Source organism: Mobula birostris, chromosome 2 (assembly GCF_030028105.1).
Source record: "Mobula birostris isolate sMobBir1 chromosome 2, sMobBir1.hap1, whole genome shotgun sequence".
Classification (NCBI taxonomy): Eukaryota; Metazoa; Chordata; class Chondrichthyes; order Myliobatiformes; family Myliobatidae; genus Mobula; species Mobula birostris.
In genome coordinates, this window is record NC_092371.1 from 2,647,522 (window position 1) to 2,669,493 (window position 21,972).

The following is a 21,972-nucleotide window of genomic DNA, read 5'->3' on the forward strand; positions in this document are numbered from 1 at the left end:
ATAGAACTTAGAACCTTTCGCCGGTAATGGGAACGTGATAGTGACTACACTACAAAGTCGGCTACGTAAAGATACAGAGGATGGAACACAGCTGGACATAAACGATGACAGGGAAATATGTAATGTCAGTCTGCTGGTCGGAAGCGGAATCTGTTGAAAGGTTTCTGGACGCTTCTCCCCGTCATAGGTAATAAACTTCTGTCGAACTTGTTCGCTTCCTCACCACTTGGGGCTGAGGACGTCCTGAGGGAGGGAATGTACACTCAAGGAATAAATTCCCATTGGGCGTGCGAGTCAACTTAAACGCAGCAGGCCGGAAAATGAAGTTCTGCAAACCGAGCAAAAGAACTAAAGAAGCCGCCAGTTTGCGTATTATCAATACTGTATAGCTGGCGAACCTCAGTCAATCCGACGGAACGTTGAAGTTTCTTGTATAAAGAAACTCTCATCGCTTGACTTCGTGGTGCAATGGTAGCGCGTCTGCCTCCAGATCAGAAGGTTGCGTGTTCGAATCACGTCGAGGTCACAAGCGCGGCGTCGGATTTTGTCATCAAAATGTTTGCTGCGTGTTCGCTCACTTGTTCCTCACGATATTAAACGCACTTTACCCTTCCGAAAACAGCCAGCAGAAGTGAGCCTGTGAGGCCAATTTTAACAATGAACTGTCGTGGCTAAAATGAAATACTGTGCCCAAATACAAAATTATCTTTCTTTTATTCTAAAACCTGCGTTGCTGGAAATTTGAAATGAAAAAGAAAGTTATGCAGTAGGTCATTCAGCATCGGTGGAAAGGAGCTACATTTTCAGCACATTCAGCGTTCCCACCATCTCTACGTTATTCATTTTCTTCCTTCCTAAAGCCGAAGGAAGCCACCGCCTGCCCCAAAAGCAGATTTTCCAATGTAACATATCACATGGAACAGAACAGCACCGTAAATCGGCCCACAATGTTGTGGTCATCTTCTATGCTACTCTAGCATCAATCTAAGTCTTCCCTCCAATCGAGCCCTCTATTGTTCACGAAGGGTTTATGTCAGAGAGTAAATGCTCGACAAAGGAACGAATTGAAACAAAGGTCAGTGAATGAATGAAAACGATACAGGCATGGAAAGCAGCTGGACGTACACGAGGAAATAGAAAGATGAAATTTCCGTCAACTGATCGGTTTCCACAGGAATAGAAGCTTTTGAGATGTTTCGACACGTTTCTCCCGGTTTCATACTGTGAATTTCTGTCGAACCTGTACACCTCCGTAATACTTGGGGCTAACAACGCCATGAGAGAGCGGATGTGCCCCCAAGGAATAATTCTGAGCGCGGTTTGGGAGTCAGTTTCAACACAGCAGCTGATCTGCAAGCCTAGCTGTTGGCAATAATAAAAGAACATCAAATAATTAGAAAGAGGTGACATAGGGTCGTTGTGGGTAAAACTAAAGAATTGCACGAGTAAATATATCCTGATGGGAGTTGTATGCTGACCTCCAATCAGTAATAAAGATGTGACTACAAATTACAGCGGGAGACAGGAAATGCGTGCCCAGTAAGGCAATTGGAATTTCAATATGCCGGTAGATTGGGAAAATCCTATTGGCGCTGGATCCCAGAGGGGGGAACTTCTGAAATGTCTACTGGATGGCTTTTAAGACCAGCTCCTGGATGAACCCACTAGGTGACCAGCTATTCTGGATTCGGTGTTGTGCCACGTACCGGAATTGATCAGAGGGCTCAAGGTAAAAGACCTCTTAGGGAAAAATGATCATAGAAAAACCGAATTCACCCTGAAATTTGATAAGGAAACATAGTCAGATGTATCGTATTACAGTGGAGCGCAGGGAATTACAGAGGCATCAGTGAGGAGTTGAACAAAATTGACAGCACACAAACACTGGCAAGGATGAGGGCTGAGCAGGAATGGGTGCTATTTATGGCATCAATTCAGAAGGCACAGGATATATACACCCCAAACAGGAAGAGGTATTCAAAAGGCAAGATGACACAATAGAGGCTATCAAGAGAAGTCAACGCCAACATAAAAGCCAAAGGAAGGGCACATTCATTAAGAGGTAAAAATTGCAATAGGAAAGCAAGCTGGCCAATAATATTAGTAAGTATAGAAAACGTTTATGCACATAAGTAACGTGTAAAAGAGAGGCGAAAGTTTATATCGGACCGCTTGAAAACGATTTTATAGAGGTAGTAGTGGAGAAAAGGAAATGGCGGACGAACTGAACAAATATTTCGCATTATTTTTCACTATGGAAGACACAAGCAGTATGGAGGAAGTTCCTGCAGAGTATCAACTTGAAGGTCGACACGTCAGCTGGTCCAGAAGCCGTACACCACAGCGTTCTGAAGGAGGTGGCTGAAGAGATTGTGAGGCGTTGGAATCGATCTTTCAAGAATCAGTAGATTCTGGAATGGTTTGGGAAGACTGGAAAAATGCAAATGTCACTCTTGAAGAAGGGTTAGAGGCAGAAGAAAGGAAATTAAGACCATATAGTCTGACCTCCTTTCCTAAGTATGCAGTGTTCCCGATTGTGTGGGTCTCGAGCCGGCTCTGTATTTACTATGGCTATATTAAACGCTCTCTCTGACTGGTCTATTTGTATCTGCCCGCTGCTGTCGGCCCGGCTGAGATAAGCTGCTGTGATGCCCCTTTGTCCCTGCTAACTTGTTTCTCACCCGATCCCCTCGCTGTTGTGCCCCTTCCGAAAACAACTTGGATTTCAGTGCCGCTCCTGCGAATAGAGTTCCTGCTCCCAGAGAACGGCCACACCCGGCGACCGCAGCCTGTCCACTGACGACACGAGGAACGTCAGCCCGTCGGTCCGTAAACGCATGTCAGCCACTTCGACAACTGTGGTGGGATGAGTAAGTGGCAGCATGAAACCGAAACTTTCAGCCGTGTGCAAGAACCGTGACTGGACTCGAACCGACAATCTTCAGTTTGATCTCGCATCAAACTCCGAATCAGACGCCTTATCCGTTGGGCCACACGGTTGCACCCTGTTGGGAACGCAAAGGGACAAAAAACAAGAATCCGGCCCATGGTAGAGTGGGGAGCAGTTTTCATTCACCAACAGTCAAGTGTTTTAACATATAGTACGATTACGTTAAGGGGCTAGAAGGACATGCACATTGAAGTGAGTTGCCTTTCCGGCTGGGGTTATGAGGCTGACTTGTGTTGCTCCGTCCTTTCTCGCTGACAGGTGCAATCTGGGTATGCGGGCTGGGTGAGACGTATGAAGCGATCCGCTTCAGCATCGTCGCTAATTATCAAGGGATCGAAGGGTTATCAATTCTAGAGCAACAGAATATTGTGTTTAATTGCATTCCCAACGTCACGACGATAAATAGCCGAAAAACCCGGTTCCAAATTCAATGAAAAACAACACACTGAGATCAGGTACTCCATAGGCCCATTATTTTTCCTTTTGGATTACCTGACAGCTCTTCTGGTAAAATGATTTTCCCCTCCCCTCCCCTTCCCAACTTCTATTCTCCACTCTGGCCTCTTATCTCTTCTCAGCTGCCTATCACGTCCTCCTGGGACTCCTCCTCCGTCACTTTCTCCTCTCTTTCAGATTCCTTCCTCACCAGCCCGTTACCTTTTCTGCTCACCTGGCCTCATCTATCACCTTCTGGGTTCCCTCCATCTCCTACCACCCACCATCTTCTTCTGGTGTCCTTTCCAGTCCTGAAGATTTTTCTCGGCCTGAAAGGTCAACTGTTTATCATTTCGATAGGTGCTGCCTGACTTGCTGAGTTCTTCCAGCATTGTGTATGTTTTACATTGGATTTTCAGCATCTGCAGAACTTCTCGTGTTAGCAAATGAAGGAAATTAGTTTGATTATTCAGACGTACATTGTGGAATCGGGACAATTTTAAAATCTACTAACCGGTCCGCCTTTGGACTGTGGAAGGAAGCTTAGTGTTTAGCAAAGGCAGATTGAAGTTTGTTTCCATCTGTACTTAAAATTGTTATTCGGAGCAATAAGCGAACACCGTGTCAGTAATTCCATACTCCTCTTTGTTGAACTGTAACACTGACACTTCCGATTTTCCCTTCTCCCTCTCAAATTGTAGATTAAAACTTATCATATTATGGTCACTACCTCCTAATGGCTCCTTTACCTCGAGTTCCTTTATCAAATCTGGCTCATTACACAACACTAAATCCAGAATTGCCTTCTCACTGGTAGGTTCCAGTACACGTTGCTCTAAGAATCCATCTCGGAGGCACTCCACAAACTCCCTTTCTTGGGGTCCAGTAGCAACCTGATTTTCCCAGTCTACCTGCATGTTGAAATCCCCCATAACAACCGTAGCATTACCTTTGCAACATGCCAATTTTAACTTTTGATTCAACTTACACCCTATATCCAGGATACTATTTGGGGGCCTGCAGATAAATCCCATTAGTGTCTTTTTGCCCTTACAATTTCTCAGTTCTATCCATAATGACTCTACATCTCCTGATTCTATGTCGCCCTTCACAAGATCCTGAATTTCATTCCTCACCAACAGATCCACCCCACCCCCTCTGCCCACCTGTCTGTCCTTTCGATAGGATGTATATCCTTGAATATTCACTTCCCAGCCCTGGCCCTCTTGCAGCCATGTCTCTGTTATCCCTATAACATCATACTTGCCAATTTCCAACTGAGACTCAAGCTCATACATTTTATTTCTTGTACTTCGTGCATTCATATATAATACTTTTAATCCATTTAATGTAATATTTTTACTCCCCTCAGCTTTCACATCGATTCCTATTGCACTTGGCCACACTCTCCGATCCCTTCCTGAGCTTTCTGTCCCGTTAATTCTGTTGTCTTTCTTAACTTTCCTTATTCTCTCTTTCCCTTTAACTCCATCCTTATATTTCCTCTCCTACCTCCCCCCCCCCCACGACTTAGTTTAAACACACCTGTGCAGCAGAGGCAAACCTGTCTGCCAGAACGCTGGTCCCCCGCCTGTTGAGGTGCAACCAGTCCCTTTTGTACAATTCATCCTTACCCCAAAACAGATCCCAGTGGTCTAAGAATCTGAATCCCTGTTTCAGGCACCAGCTCCTCAGCCACACATTCAGATCCCCTATCTCCCTGTTCTTGTCCTCTCCAGCACAAGGAACTGGAAGCAAACCGGAGGTAACCACCCTGGAGGTCCTGCTTTTCAACCTTCTTCCGAGTTCTCTGAAGTCACGCTGCAGAATTTCTTTCTTCCTCTTCCCGACGTCATTTGTGGCGACACGCACCACCACTTCCGCCTGTTCACCTTCACCCTTGAGGATGCCCTGCAATCGGTCCGTGACGTCCTGGATCCTAGCACCAGAGAGGTAACACACCATCCTTAAATCCCGCCTGTTGCCGCAGAAACCCCTTTCTGTACCTCTCACGATGGAGTCCCCACCTACCATGGCTGTGCCTGACATCTGCATTCAAGAAGGGAGGACGGCAAAAGAAAGGAAATTAGTCAGTTAGTCTAACCCCAGTAGTTGAGAAAGTGTTGAGGTCTATTATTGAGGATGAGGTTTCTGAATGATTGGAGACTAATGATAAAATAATTCAATATCATTATGGTTTCTGAAAAGGGAAATCTTGCCTGACAAATCTGTTAGAATTCCTCGAGGAAGTAACAAGCAGGGTGGACAAAGGAGAGGCATTGGATGTCACTTACTTGAATTTTCTGGCTGTCTGCCAGTGAGTAGTGGTGTTCCTCAGGGGTCAGTATTGGGTGTCAATGATTTAGATAATAGGATGGATAGCTTCGCGGCAAAGTGTGCGGATGATATGCAGATAGGTGGACGGGTAGGTAGTGTTGCGGAAGCAATGTGATTAAAACTGGATTTCGACAAATTGGAAGAATTGGCAAAAAGTAGCAGGTGGAATAAGTGTTCTGAAATGCACAATAATGCATTTTGTTAAACAGAGCAATAGTGTAGACCAGGGCCGGATTTAGTGGGGCCGGGGACCCTGGGCACGAGGCACTGATGGGCCCCTGCCGACACCGTAAAATGCTGCTGTACCAAGCAAAGAAAGGCAAGAACAAGAGCAAAGGTCGTATTGGTGTAAATATGAAAGCTGTGGACCAAGACATTAGTTTAGGCTATAAACTTACAGGCCTTAAGACGGAGGACAGAAAGTAATGCAGATTCCTGGTTTGAAGGACAGCATCTAAAACACTCAAATATTGACATAGGCTTAGTTGGCTTAGTAATGAGGGAGATGAAGTATGATGTACCCAATATTAAATCTTTATTTAGCTATTGCTGCACATACCATAGGCCTTATTTCTCAAACAATGCCAAAGCATTTTTATCTCGGTATTTTTCTCAACCATGTGTTCTGAGAAAGTAAAATGGAAATGAGAGACAAAAAGGCCAAGAGAGATGGCACTATAGCAGACTAGGAAACTTGACAATACTCCAACAATCTTTTTGATAAATGAGATCTAGCACATACTAACCTATTGCTGTACTGTGTGGCTTGCAGAGTAAAGACCACTTATTACTTACTAAGTTTGTAAACAGTCAACTATTAGCCTATTGCCACAAAAGCAGGAACAGCACTGACACACGAGCCTAGATATTTACAAAGTCAGATGCTTGTTTTTCAAAATTAAAGCCTAGTTCTTCTCGATTTCTTTGCAACAAAGTCCTTGATCAGATCACTGGTTTCCAAACGAGATCACTTTCAAGTAACATCAGAGTAAGATGACTCAGCCTGTACTGCCCCATTGTGGATCTGAGCCTATGTAGTTGCCCTTATCAGGCCTGCCAAATATGTCACTGGAGCCTCGGATAGCCAGTCCCCTCTCGACCAAAAACTTCACAACCATCAACGCTCTTCTCAATACGTCAGTCCAGTAGACACACTCTGACTCGAACTGTTTTTGCAGTTCTGTATCTATTCTTCCGCTGTCAGACGCTAGTGTAACGTCGGTCAGTATTTTTCCTGCGGAGTTCGCTATTTTCATGCTCTCCTATGCGCTCAGCGGCATGCTTCCAGTCGCTAAAACCAGTTTCGAAGATGGACTGACAGTTGCCATCACTGAAGATGCGGCATGCAAAACAAAACACACAGCCGGTGGAAGGGGAATATAAGAGCCGGTGCCTTGATATGTTCTCACCATTTACGAGCTTGCGTTTGAAGTGAAATTTGGCGAAAAAACGTCTCTGCTGTTTGTATACTCGTTCCGAAGCTTTGATATCCACATCGTTATTCTGGCAGGACTCCTGCCCTGTCTTAGCCCAGTACGCTCGGACTCAATCATCTAACGTTTCCTTTCCCCAGCGAGCAGGATCAGTGCTGTAAGGATCGTCCGTAGCGGAAACGTTAACATCAATGGCGGCCCGACTTGGTTGTTCGGAGGCCTCTGTGGTCGGGAATCCCAAAAGTTATGCCCTCTGCCTCTTCAACGTTAGCTGCTGACTGTGGTAAGAACGGTGAACCTGTGCTAACGCCGGTGATAGCGATAACTGTTAAATAAGTCTCCATTTGTCCACCGGTCTCAGACTGTCACAGGAACGATGGTACTGCTGCAACATCGAGAACAGGTTTAAAAATTCAGTCAATTTCAATATCTTTTTTAATGCTTCTTCCTCACGGTCCTCTTTTTCCTGTTTCTTTTTTCTTTTCTGTGCTCCACTCTCGTATCTTTTTTCTCCGGCATGATGATAGCTACCTATTTTGGGCTCAGCCTAGTTCTGCCTAAATTCCGGCCCTAATTACCATCGGCAATTACGATCTAGAAGTGGTCCACGAGTCCACATACTTGGGGTCCACCATCAGCGACACTCACTCCCTCGATGCTGAAATCAAGAGATGTATCGGCAAAGCAGCATCGATCCTTGCTCGACTCCATTCGCGGGTCTGAGAGAATCCGAAACTCGCTACAAAGATCAAGACTGCTGTATGCAATGCTTGCGTTATCAGACTTGGACCATCTACTCCAAGCAGGAGAGGAAACTCAATAGTTTTCACCTGCACAGCTTTGGCCACATCCTCGGCATCACCTGGAGAGATAAAGTCCCAAACTCTGAGGTCGTCTAGACTTCCCACAATGTTCACGCTTTTAAGACAACGCAGACAGTCCGTTCTATGAAGGATGGTAGACTGCCAAAGGCGAACTCTACGGAGAGCTAGCAACAGACAAGAGGAACTTTGGTAGACCCCAGCTTCGCTTCTGCAAGCGCGACATGAAAGTCTTAAAAATCAACACAGAGTGCTGGGAGGATACAGCAGATGAACGCAACAAATGGCGAGGTACTCTTCAGCAACACCTAGGGCAAGTCGAAAGAGTGATCCTGAGTCAGTTTGAGGAGCGGAGAGCTAAACGGAGAGCACAGCGGACATCGGACAACAATTCCACGACGCCCTACACATGCAGCAACTGTGGCAGACCCTGCCATTCAAGGATCGGCCTCAATAGCCACAGTCAGCGCTTATCGACAAACCAGTGACTACCGGAGGGGCAGGACCCATGGTCAATCACGACCAACGGAGGCCACATACAGGCCATCTTTTCTAGCCATGATAAACGGTCATGTTATAAATTCCGACTTCTCTTTGTCCAGTGTTTTGTGGCTGAGGTTGTACTCAATTTACGGAACGAGTAACAGGAGTACTTCATTGAATAAAAGTGGTTTCGTCCCTTTCCAAGGATTTGATTTATACAAAAGTATCACGTTCTGTTTCTGCCTGGTTTCGAACCAGGGACCTTTCGCGTGTTAGGCGAACGTGATAACCACTACACTACAGAAACCTCGCAGTTGTCTACCATGGAACACATACTGTGGATACCAGTGGAACTACAGACAACACACAGTTCCAGCCAATAGGGTCCAAAAACCAATGATTGAATTATATTCTAAAATCATATTCAGCATCAAAGAGAAAATTATGCACTTTCAAAATTGTCCATAACGGCCGATACTGAGAGAAAGGGGATAGATACGATGTAGACAAGCGCACGAGAGAGGGAAGGATTCAAGGTTGACTGAATGAGAGATTCGGACGCATACAGTACATAGCGATGGTAATTATTTTTATCCGATCTGCGCCTCATTTAACAGACTCTGCCATACATCCCTCCTGTGATGGAGAAACAAAATTTTCCGAGCTCGCAAAGTACAAAAAATAACATGGAACAACAGTTGTCCATATGAGTGGTAATCTTCAGTACAGTAAAGACCATAAGACAAAGGAGCAGAAGTCGGCTATTCGGCCCACCGAGTCTGCTCCGCCATTTTATCATGAGCTGATCCATTCTCCCATTTAGTCCCACACCTCCGTCTTCTCACCATAACCTTTGATGCCCTGGCTACTCAGATACCTATCAATCTCTGCCTTAAATACACCCAATGACTTGGCCTCCACTGCCGCCCGTGGCAACAATTTCCACAGATTCACCACCCTCTGGCTAAAAAAAAATCTTCGCATCTCTGTTCTGAATGGGCGCCCTTCAATCCTTAAGTCATGCCCTCTCGTACTAGACTCCCCCATCATGGGAAACAACTTTGCCACATCCACGCTTTCCATACCTTTCAACATTCGAAATGTTTCTATGAGGTCGCCCCTCATTCTTCTAAACTCCAAGGAGTACAGTTCAGGAGCGGTCAGACGTTCCTCATATGTTAATCCTCTCATTCCCGGAATCATTCTAGTGAATCTTCTCTGAACCGTCTCCAACGTCAGCACATCCTTTCTTAAATAAGGAGCCCAAAACTGCACACAGTACACCAAGTGAGGTCTCACCAGCGCCTTATAGAGCCTCAACATCACATCCCTGCTCCTATACTCTACTCATAGTCATAGTCATAGTCAAACATTATTGATCCCGGGGGAAATTGGTTTTCGTTACAGTTGCACCATAAATCATAAATAGTAATATAACCATAAATAGTTAAATAGCAATATGTAAATTATGCCAGTAAATTATGAAATAAGTCCAGGACCAGCCTATTGGCTCAGGGTGTCTGACCCTCCAAGGGAGGAGTTGTAAAATTTGATGGCCACAGGCAGGAATGACTTCCTGTGACGCTCTGTGCAACCTCTAAAAATGAATGTCAACATTACATTCGCCTTCTTCGCCACCGACTCAACCTGGAGGTTAACCTTAAGGGTATCCTGCACGAGGACTCCCAAGTCCCGTTGCATTTCGGAACTTTGAATTCTCTCCCCATTAAAATAATAGTCTGCCCGTTTATTCCTTCTACCAAAGTGCATAACCATACACTTTCCAACATTGTATTTCATTTGCCACTTCTTTGCCCATTCTCCCAATCTAGCCAAGTCTCTCTGCAGAATCTCTGTTTTCTCAATACTACAGGCCCCTCCACCTATCTTCGTATCGTCAGCAAACTTAGCCACAAAGCATTCTATTCCATAATCCAAATCGTTGATGTACAACGTAAAAAGAAGCGGCCCAAACACGGACCCCTGTGGAACCCACTGGTAACAGGCAGCCAACCAGAATGGGATCCCTTTATTCCCACTCTCTGTTTCCTGCCAACCAGCCAACGCTTTATCCACGTATGTAACTTTCCCGTAACTCCATGGGCTATTATCTTGTTTAGCAGCTTCATGTGCGGCACCTTGTTAAAGGCCTGGCCTGAATGATGATGTTTATTTCTACCTGGAGACAGAGAGGCATCTGTATTGCAGGTGACCTATATATTAATGGAAACTTTGCCTCATTTGCGCAGTTACAAGCAGTTTACAATATCCCTGCATCTAGTGTTTATTATATATTTACAAATTCGAGATTATGTCAGGAAATATACACCTAACTTCGAAGTTTTAGATAAACATGCGTCCCTGGAGGCAAAAAATAAATTTAGTCCTGTTACTCGTACTGCGGCATCCTATTTTTATCAGATCCTACATAATGGAGCTCGGTTGAATACTGCGGGTTATCCAGGCATGGGTGGATGAATTGGGTATAGAACTGACAGAGGAGGTCTGGGATGAGTGTTTAAAGCGTATACATGATTGTTCGGTCAACGTCAGACACAGACTTATACAGTTTAAAACAATACATAGACTTCAGTATTGCAAAGCAAAGATGCACAGTTTCTACCCTGATGTTTCATCAGTTTGTAATAGATGTAAATCTGTGAACAGTAACTTGTCACATTCATTCTGGTCATGTAGTAAGCTTTATGCATACTGGAAGAGTGTTTTTCACTGTTTCTCTGAGGCTTATGGGAAGCGGTGGGAACCAGACCCGCTCATAGCCATCCTTGGAGCAACAAGCTCCTTATCTTCAGCCAATAAATATTAAAAAAAGGTTGTATTGTTTGGCATGGTGATTGCTAAGAATTTAATGCTGCAAATGTGGAAAATGGACTCTGTGCCTACGCACGATCTGTGGCTGAGATAACTGGCAAATACTTTACATTTGGAGAGACCGATACTATGTAATGAGAACAGAGGAGACATCTTTGAAAGGATATGGAGCTCTGTATTGGACTTTCTTACGGGGTGAGGACTGAGGTTTTTTGGTGCGGTGAACCTCTGCTGTGTATGTTTACTTTTGCCTTTATATTTTTCTCCCTTTTGCTGCTCATTATTTAATTAGATTTTGTTAAGGTCATGGATTTTGTAGATGCGCTGTTCTTTTTGTTGTTTTTCTGTTTGTCATAAAAGATTATGGGGAAAAAAAAGGAAATTCAAATACACAACATCCATTGGATGTCCCTTGTCTCGCCTACTTGTAATTTCCTCAAAAAATTGCAATAGGTTTGTCAGGCAGGATTTTCTTTTAAGGAAACCATGCTGAGTTCCACCTATCTTGTCATATGCCTCCAGCTACTCCGTAACCTCATCCATGACAATCGACTCCAACAACTTCCCAACCACCGATGTCAAGCTAACAGGTCTATAATTTCCTTTTTGCTTCCTTGCTCCCTTCTTAAATAACGGAGCGACATTTGCAATCTTCCAGTCCTCTGGAACCATGCCAGAATCTCTTGACTTTTGAAAGATGATCACTAATGCCTCCGCAATCTCCACAGCTACTTCCTTCAGAACACGAGGGTGCATTCCATCTTGTCCGGGAGATTTATCTACCCTTAGACTATTCAGCTTCCTGAGTACTTTCTCTTTCGTAATTGTGACTGCGCACACTTCTCTTACCTGACACCCTTGAGTGTCCAGTATACTGCTGATGTCTTCTTCGGTGAAGACTGATGCAAAATATTCGTTCACATCCTCCGCCATCTCCTTATCTCCCATTACAATTTCTCCAGCATCATTTTCTATCGGTCCTATGTCTACTCTCACCTGCCTTTTACTCTATATATACTTGAAAAAGCTTTTCGTATCCTCTTTGATATTATTTGCCAGCTTCCTTTCATAGTTCATCTTATCCCTCTTAATGACCTCTTAGTTTCCTTTCGTAAGCTTTTAAAAACTTCCCAATCGTCTTTCTTCTCACTAATTTTTGCTTCCTTGTATGCCCTCTCCTTTGCTTTAACTTTGGTTTTGACTTGTCTTGTCAGCCGCGGTTGCATCCTGTTTCCATTCGAAAATTTCTTCTTTTTTGGAATATATCTGTCTTGCACCTTCCTCACTTCTCGCATAAACTCCAGCCACTGCTGCTCTGTCATCCTTCCCGCTAGTGTCCCTTTCCAGTCAACTTTGGCCAGTTCCTCTCTCATGCCATAGTAATTTCCTTTACTCCACTGAAGCACCGACAAATCGGATTTCGGCTTCTCTTTCTCAAATTTCACAGTGAACTCAATTATGTTATGATCACTGCCTCCTAAGGGTTCCTTCACCTCAGTCTCTCTGATCACCACTGGTTCATTACACAATACCCAATCCAGTACAGCCGATCCCCTAGTGGGCTCAACAACAAGCTGCTCTAAAAAGCCATCTCGCAGACATTCTACAAATTCTCTCTCTTGAGATCCAGTGCTGACCTGATTTTCCCAATGCACTCGCATGTTAATATACCCCACAATTATCATAACACTGCCTTTCTGACAAGCCTTTTCTATTTCCAGTTGTAATTTGTAGTCCACATCACTGCAGCTGTTTGGAGCCCTATAAATAACTGCCATCAGTGTCCTTTTACCCCTACTATTTCTTAGCTCAACCCATAAATATTCTGCACCTTCCGATCCTATGTCACCTCTTTCTAATGATTTAATATCACTTCTCACCAATAAAGCCACGCCACCCCCTCTGCCTACCTGCGTATCCTTCCGATACACCGTGTATCCTTGGATGTTCAGCTCCCAGAGACATGTATCCTTTAGCCATGTCTCTGTGATGGCCACATATCATGCCTGCCAATCTGTGGCTGCACGACAAGATCATCCACCTTATTCCTTATGCTGCGTGCATTTAAGTATAACAGCTTAAGTCCAGTATTTGGTAATTTTTGCTTTGATTTCACTACAACTTTATTGCACTGTAACTCATCCCAATGGCTGCAAATTTGCGCCATCACCTGCCTGTCCTTCCTGACAACTTTACTGCTCACTATCTGAGATTTATTTTTACACGCCCTTACCGAGAAACTTGAGAACAAGTAATATTTACGTTACCGTCCTCTATCGAACTCGGAACTATTGGCGAGTACGTTGACCTTGATAACCACCGCACGATAAAAATCGCTGGCATGTAAAAAACAAGAACAATTTATATAGAACGTGAAAACTTGCTGGGCGTTGAAGAGTAAGCGGAGGGATACCGTTTCAGTACATCTGTCGGCTTGAGAAAAAGCCGAATCTGGTAAAATGTTTCAACGTGTTTTCCCCGGATCCAGATTGTGAATTCCTGTCACAATACGCGCACAATAGTGGAGTAACTCCTCTGGTCTTGCAGCAGCGAGAGAGAGGAATTCGCCGTCACCGTTTCGTGCGGAGACGGTTTATCCGAACAACAATGTTCATCACCGCACCACTGAATCTGTCGGCGGTGTTGACGGCGGATCCTGGGAAGGGATCAGAGGAACAGCACACTCAGTGTATTTTCAGTGCGGATTGGGAGACAATTTCAAACAAGGAGACTGGGTGCTGAAGTTCTTTAAGTCAAGCCGGTGAATCATAATTAGCCGCCCCGCTGCATCCCAGATAGCTCAGTATCAGTGTAAATAAAGTATCGATCAAGTGTCTTGGCATGAATTGTCAATTGTTTATTCTGCTCCGTAGATGCCGTCTGACTTGTTTGTTTCTTCGCACATTTCCATCTTTTGTGGAATTTCTTGTGTTGTCGAATTCCTCCAGCACTTTGTGTTTCTTGCTACATACAAACTAGGCAGGACGAGCGGAGGTGTGTGTTTGGGGTGCGGTTTTGTGGTAAATTCTACTTAATGAATGCAACGAAAATTAAGTCAATTCAGAAAATTGCGTCTACTAGCTTCGAATGGACAGAGTCAGAGAAGGAAAAGAAGTTCCCAGCGCTGCTCAGGCAGAGGTAGGTCGCTCTCCTACAGCAGCACCTGCGTGATAAATCAGGGAAAGGTTATCCTTGCAAGTAACGACCCTTCAATTAAGGAAGTTCACACTATAAGCTAAAAGCGCCTCTGGGAGATCCAAACCACATTCTCCTTTTTACTGGACAGACTCCTTGAGCAATTAATGTACCTGGCATTTACATCGTCCTCGAGCCGTATTGATGAGGTGGAACTTGTTCTGTATCGTCTGTCAGATGGAATTGCTTCAAATTCTGCTAACTTCTTTAAATTCAGTATTCCATATAATTTGAAACGTGTGCATAACCGTGTTTTGGGAAGGATTCTCTCCAACGGCATGTACGGCCTATTTGCTAAAGACTGCATTTGCAACATTCGAATCCTTTTCTCGCCAATTGCCGATATATGAAGCCAGGTGCTGGAAGGAACGCAGATACGTGGAAGATTCGGGATGAAATGATAAATTGAGTGCAAAGTGAATCGAAGGCACGCACCTGGGATACGAAGAAGAATCGCAGGTGAGAAGCCATCGCAGTTTGCGACAGAGAGACTGTGCCACGGTACACGGCTGTTTCAGATGAGAATTTTACACAATCCTTCTCCAAGCTCCCTACACCTTACCTTCTCTCTCATCTGCCTCCTCCTAGAACTAGCCAACTTTACCAAACTTCTTATTCTTGTTCGTGTCCCATCTTTTTTAGTCCTAATAGACGATCACGACATAAATGCTGACTTCTGTTTGTCTAGCAACTTGTGGGTGAGGTTATGCTCAGTTTACGGACGAGTAACAGAAGTACTCCATTGAATAAACCTGGTTGCTACCCTTTCTAATTATTTGATAGATATAAAATTATGACAGAATGTTTCTGCCTGGTTTCGAACCAGGGACCTTTCGCGTGTTAGGCGAACGTGATAACCACTACACTACAGAAACGCTGCTGCTGTGTATCATGTATCACATGCAGGGGATACAATGCACAACACACACTTCCCTCCATTAAAACCCAAACGCTAACGACTGAATTATATACTAAAATCATCCCCAATATGAATAAAAAATGAATGCAATGGATCTTTTCCTCTCCTAACAATCTTCACGAATCCCGTCACTACTGAAACTGCCTCCTGCTGAGTCCAGATGAGGATGGAGAAATGCACCACGTATCTCAAATTCCACCTACTGTCTTGTGACTTCATTCAGGTGCGGGTGTCAAATAGAGTTTTCAACGTGGAGGAAAAAATATGCACGTTCTAGATTATACATAACGGCCGGTACTGAGCAAATGAGGATAGTATCAAAAGATGCAGACAGTCGCCCAAGAGGGTGAAGGCTTCGAAGTAGACTGATCGAGAGATTCAGAATCACAGAGTGCACAGCGATGGTAATTCTGATTATCCCATGGGCGCAGTATTGAACCGGTCCTGCCCTTCATCCTGCCTTTGATGGACAAACAAAATTTTTCGAACGCTTGCAAAGTACAAAAAACGATTTGGGGCAGTAGTTGTCCGTTTGAGTTGTAATCTTCAGTATACACGCTCTTACTGAGAAACTGGGGCACGAGTAGTACTTACGTTACCGTCCTCCATCGAACTCGGAACTATTAGCGTGTAAGTTTACTGTGATAACCACTGAAGTATAAAAACCAGTGGGGTGTAAAAAAACAAGACCAGTTTCCATGGAACGTGGAGACCTGCTGGGAGTTGGAGAGGAAATGGAAGCATGCCATTTCACTGAATCTGTCGGCTGTGAGAGAAAGAGGAATCTGGTGAAATGTTTCAACGTGTTTCTCCCCGACCAAGTTTGTGAATTCCTGTTACAATAGTGGGGTAACTTCTCTGGGCATGCAGCAGCGAAAGAGAGGGAGTTCGCCGTCACCGTTTGGGGCGCAGACTATTTTTCGGAACAACGATCGGGCGAACCCGTTCATCAACGCACCACCGAATCCGTCGGTGGTGTTGAAGGCGCCATAAGGGAAGAGATCAAAGGTACTACACATTCACGATATATTTTCAGTGCGGCGTGTGAGCAAGTTTCAAGCAAGCAGGCCGGGTACTGATGTTCTTCAAGTCAAGACGATGAATCACAAGTAGCCGCCACGTTGCAATCCAGAGAGCTCAGTATCAGTGTAAATGAAGTATCGATCAAGTGCCTTGGCATGAATTGTCAATTGTTTATTCTCCTCTGCAGATGCCGTCTGACTTGTAGATTTCCCCGCATTTTTCCAGCATTTGCGGAAATTCTTGTGTTGTTGAGTTCGTCCAGCACTTTGTGTTTCTTGCTACATACAAACTAGGAGGGACGAACGGAGGTTGGGAGAGGAGGTACGCTTTGAGTTAAATTCCACACAGCGAATGTAACGAAGATGAAGTCGTGTCAGAAAAATGCGTTGCACTATCTTTGGATGGACTGAGTCAAAAACTGAAAAGAGGTTCCCAGCGCTGTTCAGGCAGAGACAGGTCGCTCTTCTACGGCAACCCCTGTGTGACAAATCAGGGAATGGCAATTCTTGCAAAGAACGTCACTTTAATAAAGGACGATACCTCAGAAACTAAAAGCGCCTCTGCGAATTCCAAACCTCCCTCCCCCTTTCAGTGGACAGACTTTCTGACCAGTTAAGCTACGTGGCATTCGCCTGCCCTCGAGCTGTACTACTGAGATGGAACTTGTTCTGTATCGTCTGATTGCGATGGAATTGCCACAACGTCTGCTAACTTCTTCAAATTCTGCGTTCCCTCTCCTTTGAAATGTTTCATAACCGTGTTCAGCGACAGATTTTGCCGTGTGCAATGTGCTCCTGATTTGCTAAATAGTGCATTTGCAACATCCTAACCCTTCTCCCGCCACTTGACGATCAGTGAAGCAAAGTTCTGGGCTGTGAAAAACAAGAACAGTTTACATAAAGCGTGGAAACTTGCTGGACGTTGAAGAGTAACTGGAAAGATACCATCTCAGTGAATATGACGGCTGTGAGAGGAAGCGGAATCTGGAGAAAATTTTCAGTGTTTCTCTCCGATCCAGATTCTGAATTCCTGTCACAGGACGCACACAATAGTGGAGTAACTGCTCTCGTCATGCAGCACTGAGAGAGAGGAATACGCCGTCAACGATTACTGGTACAGACCCATTATCCGAGCAACGATGGGACGATCCTGTTCATCATCGCCCCACCGAATCCGTCGATTGGTTGACGGCGCCTTAACTGAAGGAATCAGAGGAACGACACCCTGACAGTATATCTTCAATGCGGATTGGGAGGCAGTTTCAAATAAGCAGACCTGGTGTTGGAATTTTTCAAGTCAAGCCGGCCCGCTGCATTGCAGAGATCTCAATATCAGTGTAAATAAAGTTTCCATCAAGTGTCTTGGCATGAATTGTCAATCGTTTATTCTGTTCCGTAGATGCCGTCTGACTCCTGATTTCCTTGCACATTTCCAGCATTTGCGGAATTTCTTTTGTTGTTGCGTTCCTCCAGCACTTTCTGTTTCTTGGTGCATACAACGTAGGCGGAACGAACAGAGGTAGTACGATGAGGTGCGCTTTGAGTTAAATTTCACTCACCTACGTGGCACTCACACCGTCCTCGAGCAGTACGGATGAGATGGAACTTGTTCCGTCTCGCCTGATAGTGTCGTCTCATCGCGAATGTCTCATAGAGCCTGAACATCACATCCCTGCTCTTTTATTCTATACATCTAGAAATGAAATCCAAGATTGCATTCGCCTTCTTCACCACCGACTCAACCTGCAGTTTAACATTTAGGGGATCCTGCATGAAGACTCCAAAGTTCCTTTGCATTTCTGCATTTTGAATTATCTCCCCATTTAAATAATAGTCTGCCCGTTTATTTCTTCACCAAAGTGCATGACCATACACATTCTAACATGGTATTTCATTTGCTACTTCTTTGCCCATACCCTTAACCATCTAATTATCTCTGCAGGCTCTCTGTTTCCTCTACACTACCCGCTCCTCCACCTATCTTTGTACCACAGTAAAAATCATTGACATACGTCGTAAAAGGAAGCGGTCACAACACCGAGTCCTGTGGAACTCCATTGGTAACGGCTGCCAGAATACGATCCCTTTATTCCCACTCTCTGTTTTCTGCCGAACAGCCAAATCTCCACCCATTCTACTATCTTCCCTGTAATTCCATCTGCTCTTATCTTGCTAAGCAGCCTTATGTGCGTATCGTGTCAAAAGCCTTCTGTACATCCAACTACACCACATCTACAGCATCTCTTTTGTCTACCCCGCTTGTAATTTCCTTAAAAGATTACAGTAGTTTAGTCAGGCAGGATTTTTTTTTCAGGAAACCAGGCTGGCTTTAGCCTATCTTATCATGTACTTCCAGGTGCTCGATAATCTCATCCGTAACAATCGATTCCAACATGTTTCCACTGATGTCAGGCTAACAGGTCTATAGTTTCCTTTCTGCAGCCTCCCACCCTTCATAGATAGCAGAGTAACATTCGCAATTTTCCAGTCATGCGGTACAATGCCAGAACATATCGATTCTTGAAAATCATTGCTGATGCCTCTGCAAATTCTCCAGCTACTTCCTTCAGAACCCGACCGTGCATTTGGTACTTTATATATTTAATAAAGCTTTTACGATCTTCTTTGATATTAGTTACCTGCTTCCTTTGTTAATTAACCTTTTCCTTCCTAATGACATTCTTAGTTTCCTTCTGCAAGTTTTTATAAACTTCCCAATCCTCTATCTTTCCACTATCTTTGGCTTCCTTATATGCCTCTCTTTTGCTTTACTTTGGCTCTGACTTCACTTGTCAGGCACGGTAGTGTCCTTCTTTCATTGGAAAATTTATTCTTATTTGGAATATATAACCATATTACAATTACAGCACGAACACAGGCTATCTCGGCCCTTCTAGTCCGTGCCGAACTCCTACTCTCACCTAGTCCCACCGACCTGCACTCGGTCCATAACCCTCCATTCCCTTCCTGTCCATATATCGATCCAATTTAACTTTAAACGACTATATCTGCTCTGCATTTCCCTCAATTTTTGCAGAAACTCCAGCCATTGCTGCTGTGCTGTCCTTCCTTCTCGTGCCCATTTCCAGTCAACTTTGGCCAGTTCGCCTCTCATGCCATTGTAATTTCCTTTATTCCACTGAAATATTGAAACATTGCAATTTAGTTTCTGCTTCTCAAATTTCAAACTGAACTCGAACATATTGTGATCTCTGTACCCGAAGTGTTCCTCAATCTTAAACTCTCTTATCACATCCGGATCACTGTACAACACCCAATCCAGCACAGTCGATCGCCGAGTGGGCTCAACAACAGTCTGTTCTCAAAAGCCATCCCTTAGAAATTCCACAAAATCTCTGTTTTGAGGTTCAATACTGGCCTGCTTTTCCCAATCCACTTTCACGTTAAAATTCCGAACGATTATCATCGCATTGCCCTTCTGACATGCCTTTTTATTTTCCTGCTATAATTTGTAATCCATATCTCGGTTGCTGTTGGAGGCCTATATGCAACTGTCATTATGGTCCTTTTACCCTTGCCATTTCTTAACTCAACCCATAGAGCCTCTCGACCTTCCGAGCTTAGTCATCCCTTTCTAATGATTTAATATTGTTTCTTGTACACAGAGCCACACTAAGCTCTCCGGCTACTAACCTTTCTTTCTGATACACCGTATATCCTTGGACGTTCAGTTCGAATGGCAGCCATCCTTTAGCCACGTTTCAGAGATGGTCACGTTGTCATACTTGCCAAACTGTAGCTGAATTTCAAGATTGTCCGTTGTTTATGCTCCGTGCTTTTAAATATAACACTTTTAGTCCAGTATTTTTTGCTTTCTGTTTTAACTGCATCACCGCTCTGTTGCCCTCTGAATCATCCCTTTGGCTGTGATGATGGCTCATTTCCTGCCTGTCCTTTCTATCATCTCTGTTGCACGCTATCTTTGATATATTTCTATTTTCTCCTTCCTCAACCCTGTCAGTCCAGTTCCCATCCCTCTGCCAAATTATTGTAAACAATCCCTAGCAGTTGTATTCAACCTGCCTGCTCGGATACTGGACCACTCCGGTTTCAGGTGCAGCCCATTCTTTTAGTACACGTCATACCTCCCACAGAAGGCGCCCAATGATCCACGAACCCGAAACCCGCCCCCTACTGCCGTCTCTCAGCCACGCATTAATACGCCCGATCATAATATTCTTGCGCTCGTTAGAACGTGGCACAGACAACAATCCTACGATTACTACCCTGGAGGTCCTGCTTTTCAGATTTCTCCCCAACACCGTGAATTCTCTCTTCAAGCTACCTCACTTTCTCTACCAATGTCATTGGTACCAACGTCTATCAGGACTTCTGGCCGTTCACCCCATGCCTTCATAATACTCTGCTCCCTATCCGAAACATCCCATACCCTGGCACCTGGGAGGCAACACACAATGCGGGTATCTCTTTCAGGCTGATAGAGCCTCCTGTCTGTTCCCCTGAACACTGGGGAAGATTGGAGTTGAAATGACAAACTGGGTGCTGAGTGAGTCGAACGCACGTACCTGGGATGAGAAAAGTCGCATGTCAGAAGAGATCACAGTGTGGGACAGACTGAGTGTGTCACCGCTAACAGTGTCACAGATCAGAATTTTACATAGATCTTTTCCACGCTCCCTGCATCTTACGTTCGCTGTCAACTCCCTCCTCCTATCACCTGCCGGCGTGTACAGACCTTTACGAAACTTCTTATTCTGGTTCGTGCCCTTTCTTTTGCAGTCCGGATGAACGGTCACTGAATAAATGCTAACTGCTCTTGCTCCAGAGGTTTGTGGTTGAGGGAATGCTCTGTATCAGAAATATCAGAATGCTGTGTAACAGAAGTACTCCATTGAATTAACATGTCGTTGCGTCCGTTTCCAAGGACTTGTTGTAAACAAAAGTATGCCCGAATGTTTCTGCTTGGTTTCGAACCAGAGACCTTTCGCGTGTTAGGCGAACGTGATAACCACTACACTACAGAAACGCGACTGCTGTCTGTTATGTCCCGCATCCAGCGGATATGAATGGACCTATACAGAACACTCACTCCAGATACTGGAAAACCGGTATTAACGACTGAATTGTATACTGTACTAAAATCAAACTCAGTAACAAATGCATGCAATGACTTATTTCCACTCTTAACTATCTTCACGAATCCCGCCCCAACTGTAACTAGCTCCCGTTGAGTCCGGTTGGGGCTGTAGCAACGCACCACGTATTTCAAAATCCACTTGTTCCCCTTTGACTTTTTTCATGTGTCGTCGATGTAGAGTTTTCAACGCGAAGGAAAATAATAAACAAAATTTTAAAAAAGGTCAATAACGGCCGACACTGAGAAAATGGTGCAGAGATCACGATGGAGACAGGGCCCGAGAGGGGGAAGGTCGACTGAACGAGAGATTCAGACACATAGAGTACATAGCAACGGTAATTCTGTTCATCCCATGTGCGCCGTATGGAACCGGTCCTGCCCTACTTCCCACCTAAGGTGGGCAAACAAACCTGTCCGAATGCTTAC

General features: G+C 44.5%; 4 non-coding genes across 4 annotated transcripts; 1 reads left to right on the plus strand and 3 right to left on the minus strand.

The window, feature by feature from the left end:
• Nucleotides 1-454: 454 nt before the first annotated feature.
• On the plus strand, nucleotides 455-526 carry trnaw-cca (transfer RNA tryptophan (anticodon CCA)). The gene has a single exon. It is a non-coding gene; the product is annotated as a tRNA-Trp (tRNA).
• An 8,167-nt stretch (nucleotides 527-8,693) lies between these two features.
• trnav-aac (transfer RNA valine (anticodon AAC)) lies at nucleotides 8,694-8,766 on the minus strand. Its single transcript has one exon. It is a non-coding gene; the product is annotated as a tRNA-Val (tRNA).
• Nucleotides 8,767-15,288: 6,522 nt separating this feature from the next.
• trnav-aac (transfer RNA valine (anticodon AAC)) lies at nucleotides 15,289-15,361 on the minus strand. The gene has a single exon. It is a non-coding gene; the product is annotated as a tRNA-Val (tRNA).
• A 6,001-nt stretch (nucleotides 15,362-21,362) lies between these two features.
• trnav-aac (transfer RNA valine (anticodon AAC)) lies at nucleotides 21,363-21,435 on the minus strand. The gene has a single exon. It is a non-coding gene; the product is annotated as a tRNA-Val (tRNA).
• Nucleotides 21,436-21,972: the final 537 nt, after the last annotated feature.